Raw genomic sequence first — 6308 nt, forward strand, 5'->3', positions numbered from 1 at the left:
ATCTCTCACTCGTGTAAATCTCACGCCAAAGTGACAGTCCTGCTTGCAATATGAAACAAAGTCACAGTTTACTAAATTCTAACAATAAATACCATTTTGGCGCACTTCGTGTAGCGCTTCAATTAAAGCCAGAGCCAATTAAAAACAGGAGTTTTGACTAGCTTTGATCTCCATGGAACAACACACACCTGAATGGGTTTAAGGAGGTAGACGACAGCTTCATTACACAGGTATTTGCAGCAATTTGGGTAGGCCTAAACAGTACAGGATATAACGCATTGATTATTATGTTGATGACATTTACAGGATCATTTTTTTTTTCTGGAGAGTGATGAAGAGGCAACATTAATAAGGTTTTCTTAGTCCTATTGCTTGCGAATAATGTGACCATACAGCTTAACTATTTATTTATTTAAATGTGTTGTATATTTATACAACAAGTGTTGTATATTTTAGTCCAATTATATTTATTTAATATTTTGAGGAGATGCTTTGGTACTAAATACTGTTTGTGCAATAATTATTGTCCATTCATTACTTAATTTTGAAATAATACTCATAATTACTTTTAATTGATTAATGCAAGCAAGTACTGAATTTAAACCAAGTTAAAAATGGTGCTGAAAAGTAATTCAACTGGATTCAACTAAATATTTTTCATAATAAAACACAAAATTAAATAAATAAAAAATAAATGAGTAAAATCTCACTACAAGCTGAAATTAACGGTTTGGCCGCCCTGATTCAATGCTAGTTTCTCTTTAAATACTGTTTATGACATTTTGTTGCATGCAGCTTTTATATTTGAGAAAAATAAAATAAAATACATAAAAATTTCCTCTGATTTGCAGGTGTCTTTTGTAAAGGAGAACAACTCTGCTTAGCCAAATAAATCAACATTTCAATCCCTTTCGAATATAGGTGTAACATATAGTGTGATTAGAAAATAACATTTTTCAAACTTTCTGAGTAAGAATAAAAGTTTTATGTTTAAAATATATTTCTTTAATATTTTTTTTTTAATTTCTATTTATTTCCATGCTTTGTTGCATTATTGTAATTGTACTGTGCTGTGCATTTTAAGTATGGCATTATGGATGACATTTTTGTGGGCTATTTCAGTTAAGGAAAAAGTGAAGGTTAATTAAAAGTTATGATTTCCTTGCATAGACCTGGGTTTAAATGAAATATAAGACTGTAGTACATTTGAACATGGTAGACTTAAGCCAGATGTATCAAATGTTGTTAATAATAACAATAATTGTTTGTTTTTAATTTAGGAATGCAGACCTCGCGACTGACCAATCAGAATCAAGTATTCCACAGAGCCGTGCAATAATGAATAACTGGAGCTGACACAATCTGAAATAAATAAATAAACTACAACATAATCAGCTATAATAATATGATCTCCTTTTTATTTTGTTCTACTTTTGTTCCATTTAGACGGTGGGCCGAGGGCAGGGCCGTTTGAAGAAATTTGGGGGCCCCAAGCAAAATGGACATAGAGGCCCCCTGACCCCCGCACACACGCAAAGCCTACAGGAACCACAGCATAGCCATACAGTTTAAGTTCACCCACACTTTATATTAATAAAACAGGTTTACAGTGCAAATACTGCTTGAAAAAATAGTTTGGTGGGAATTCAATAGTGATTTGCACTGTTTTTGTTTTTTCTAATAATATGACGGCACACTCTTATCAGTTTAAACTCTGGGCTGTGCAGGATATCAGCTATAATTATAGAGCTTGTTGTACCTTGTGCTATAGAGGAAACATCAGCACTGAGAAGTGATGCATCTGTTGATGTTGAGGATGAAGTTGATGGTGTAGCTGGGAAAATAATTGAAGAAAAAAAATCTGAAATTACCTGTGAAGTACGTTTTACCATTTCACTGTTAGCATGTTGAAAGAGGTCACTATTAACAGCTCAGGGGTGCGTTTCCCAAAACCATAGTTGATAAGTTAGATGGTAGACACTTTGTAATAACAATCATTAATAGATGGTAAATTTATAGTTAATTAATCTTTAGTTAATTGTCATTTAACTGTTAGCAAACAGTATTTTTACTTATTATAAAGTTTACCGAAAACTTAAAGATATGTTAGCATTTCCATATTTTGATATTAGAAGGGAAGGGATGCAGGCAATTGCTTTCACTACCTATGCTTAAAAACATCCCAAGCTAATGTTTGATGCACGGAATTTATTGTGTGGTTTTCTAACCCCCATTTAATAAATAGATTATCATGGTGGAATAGTATAGCATGCTATTTGCTATGCTACTGTCATCTAGGGCTGTAGCTATCGAATATTCTAGTAATCGAGTATTCTACCAAAAGTTCCATCGATTAATCGAGTAATAGGATAAAATGTGTTTTTACTTAATTAAAGTACAATATTAATTATGCAAGAGAAAATAAGACTCCTGGGTCTCTTAAAATGAATAACTAAGTTTCCTTTTTTAGAAAAAAAAAATTGTATTTTTTAAATGCATAGAATGCAATGCATACATCAAAAATAAACATTTAATTATTACCCATTGTTTCTCTGTCTATACTTGTACTGTGAACAATGACAATAAAGTTGACAGATGAATTAAGTGCATTTAAGCCCCATTTGGTTGGGGTTTAAATAAAGCATTTTCTGAGATGCACATTAAACATTAAACACAAAATATGAATTTAATTATTTTTTTAATTATTGCCACAACGTTCTCTTTACGTTTGACCGCGCCCTCAAATCAAAACACTGCTGACTCCTTGCAAGTATGCGATTCTGATCTGCGTCTTCCTTATCCCGTTAAAAAACATTACAGTAACCATATTCCTTCCTTTCGAAAAAAAAAAGCTGCACTAACTGTTCGTTACAAGCAGCATTTGCCGTCTGGCAGGTAGCTAACATAAACATATTTTTGCTAGCCTACCTGCTGCAAAAAATTACACCATAAAATGTGTGTAAAAATGTCTCAAGAGAAAAATAAAATATTAAAAGCACTACGTTTATTATACATTTAATTATATATTTTTACATTTTAATTAAGCTGTACAACTAATATAAGTAGTATTTTGCAGTGGTATCTTGGTGTAATTTATGAACAACGATTTGAAACAAATATGATGTTTTTTTTTTTTTTATATATAAAACTATGCAGTGGCGCTGCAGAAATTTGAACAGCATTCTGAGTCGTAGCTGGGCGCCGCGGACACACCCCGAATGGCGCCGCAGGTGTGTGTACACTCATAGAGAATAATGTGTTCGAATTTTAAAGACGTGGCGTGACGCGATGCGGCGCTGCGCTTCTCGTCCGGTGTGCGACCTCCTTGAGTGTGACTCCCAAATGAGTGCAGCACAAGGGTTAAGTTGGTGCATTTAACAGTTTCTGTAACTTATTACACAAAGGGCAACGCTGTTTAGCTTTATTAACTAGATGGTAGGGCTGTGCAAAAAATCTAATATGATTTTAATGCGCATCTCGTCAGTAAAGGTGTTCTGTGTACTTCTCCAGCACGTGCGTTCAGATCAGGATTGCCAGGTTTTCAAAACCTTATTAGGTCTCCAGCCATAGAGGCGGAAGCTGGGGCTATGGCCTCCCAAGTCTCCTGCCCCGCCATGGCCTCCAGAGTCTCCTGACCCGCCATGGCCTCCCGAGTCTCCTGCCCCACCATGCCCTCCCGAGTCCCCAGACTCCCCAGTTCCTGCCCCGCCATGGCCTCCCGAGTTTCCTGCCCCACCATGGCCTCCCCAGTCTCCTCCCCAGTCTCCTGCTCCGTAATGCCCTCCCGAGTCTCCTGCCCCGCCATGGCCTCCCCAGTCTCCTGCCCAGTCTCCTGCTCCGCAATGGCCTCCCGAGTCTCCTGCCCCGCCATGGCCTCCCCAGTCTCCTGCCCAGTCTCCTGCCCCACCATGGCCTCCCCAGTCTCCTGCCCAGTCTCCTGCCCGCCATGGCCTCCCGAGTCTCCTGCCCCACCATGGCCTCCCCAGTCTCCTGCCCCACCATGGCCTCCCGAGTCTCCTGCCCCACCATGGCCTCCCCAGTCTCCTGCCCCGCCATGGCCTCCCGAGTCTCCTGCCCCACCATGGCCTCCCCAGTCTCCTCCCCAGTCTCCTGCCCCGCCATGGCCTCCCCAGTCTCCTGCCCCACCATGCCCTCCCGAGTCTCCTGCCCCGCCATGGCCTCCCCAGTCTCCTGCCCAGTCTCCTGCCCAGTCTCCTGCTCCGCAATGGCCTCCCGAGTCTCCTGCCCCGCCATGGCCTCCCCAGTCTCCTGCCCAGTCTCCTGCCCCGCCATGGCCTCCCGAGTCTCCTGCCCCACCATGGCCTCCCCAGTCTCCTGCCCCACCATGGCCTCCCCAGTCTCCTGCCCGCCATGACCTCCAGAGTCTCCTCCCCCACCATGGCCTCCCTAATCTCCTGCCCCACCATGGCCTCCCTAATCTCCTGCCCCACCATGGCCTCCCGAGTCTCCTGCCCCACCATGGCCTCCCCAGTCTCCTGCCCAGTCTCCTGCCCCGTCATGGCCTCCAGAGTCTCCTGCCCCGCCATGGCCTCCAGAGTCTCCTGCCCCGCCATGGCCTCCAGAGTCTCCTGCCCCGCCATGGCCTCCAGAGTCTCCTGCCCCGCCATGGCCTCCCCAGTCTCCTGCTCCGCCATGGCCTCCCCAGTCTCCTGCCCCACCATGGCCTCACCAGTCTCCTGCTCCGCCATGGCCTCCAGAGTCTCCTGCCCCACCATGGCCTCCAGAGTCTCCTGCCCCGCCATGGCCTCCAGAGTCTCCTGTCCCACCATGGCCTCCCCAGTCTCCTGCCCAGTCTCCTGCCCCGCCATGGCCTCCCCAGTCTCCTGCCCCACCATGACCTCCCCAGTCTCCAGCCCCACCATGCCCTCCCGAGTCTCCTGCCCCACCATGGCCTCCCCAGTCTCCTGCCCAGTCTCCTGCCCCACCATGGCCTCCCCAGTCTCCTGCCCAGTCTCCTGCCCCGCCATGGCCTCCCCAGTCTCCTGCCCCACCATGCCCTCCCGAGTCTCCTGCCCCACCATGGCCTCCCGAGTCTCCTGCCCCGCCATGGCCTCCCCAGTCTCCTGCCCAGTCTCCTGCCCCGCCATGGCCTCCCCAGTCTCCTGCTCTGCCATGGCCTCCAGAGTCTCCTGCCCCGCCATGGCCTCCCCAGTCTCCTGCCCCACCATGACCTCCCCAGTCTCCTGCCCCGCCATGGCCTCCAGAGTCTCCTGCCCCGCCATGGCCTCCCCAGTCTCCTGCCCCGCCATGACCTCCCCAGTCTCCTGCCCCGCCATGGCCTCCAGAGTCTCCTGCCCCGCCATGGCCTCCCCAGTCTCCTGCCCCACCATGGCCTCCCCAGTCTCCTGCCCCACCATGACCTCCCCAGTCTCCTGCCCCGCCATGGCCTCCAGAGTCTCCTGCCCCGCCATGGCCTCCCCAGTCTCCTGCTCCGCCATGGCCTCCCCAGTCTCCTGCCCCACTATGGCCTCACCAGTCTCCTGCTCCGCCATGGCCTCCAGAGTCTCCTGCCCCGCCATGGCCTCCAGAGTCTCCTGCCCCGCCATGGCCTCCAGAGTCTCCGTCCCACCATGGCCTCCCCAGTCTCCTGCCCAGTCTCCTGCCCTGCCATGGCCTCCCCAGTCTCCTGCCCCGCCATGGCCTCCAGAGTCTCCTGCCCCGCCATGGCCTCCCCAGTCTCCTGCCCCGCCATGGCCTCCCCAGTCTCCTGCCCCGCCATGGCCTCCCCAGTCTCCTGCCCCACCATGCCCTCCCGAGTCTCCTGCCCCACCGGCCTCCCCAGTCTCCTGCCCAGTCTCCTGCCCCACCATGGCCTCCCCAGTCTCCTGCCCAGTCTCCTGCCCCGCCATGGCCTCCACAGTCTCCTGCCCCACCATGCCCTCCCGAGTCTCCTGCCCCACCATGGCCTCCTGAGTCTCCTGCCCCGCCATGGCCTCCAGAGTCTCCTGCTCCGCCATGGCCTCCAGAGTCTCCTGCCCCGCCATGGCCTCCCCAGTCTCCTGCCCCACCATGGCCTCCCCAGTCTCCTGCCCAGTCTCCTGCCCCGCCATGGCCTCCCCAGTCTCCTGCCCCACCATGACCTCCCCAGTCTCCAGCCCCACCATGCCCTCCCGAGTCTCCTGCCCCACCATGGCCTCCCCAGTCTCCTGCCCAGTCTCCTGCCCCACCATGGCCTCCCCAGTCTCCTGCCCAGTCTCCTGCCCCGCCATGGCCTCCCCAGTCTCCTGCCCCACCATGCCCTCCCGAGTCTCCTGCCCCACCATGGCCTCCCGAGTCTCCTGCCCCGC

This window comes from Carassius auratus, chromosome 5 (assembly GCF_003368295.1).
Source record: "Carassius auratus strain Wakin chromosome 5, ASM336829v1, whole genome shotgun sequence".
NCBI classification, from domain to species: domain Eukaryota; kingdom Metazoa; phylum Chordata; class Actinopteri; order Cypriniformes; family Cyprinidae; genus Carassius; species Carassius auratus.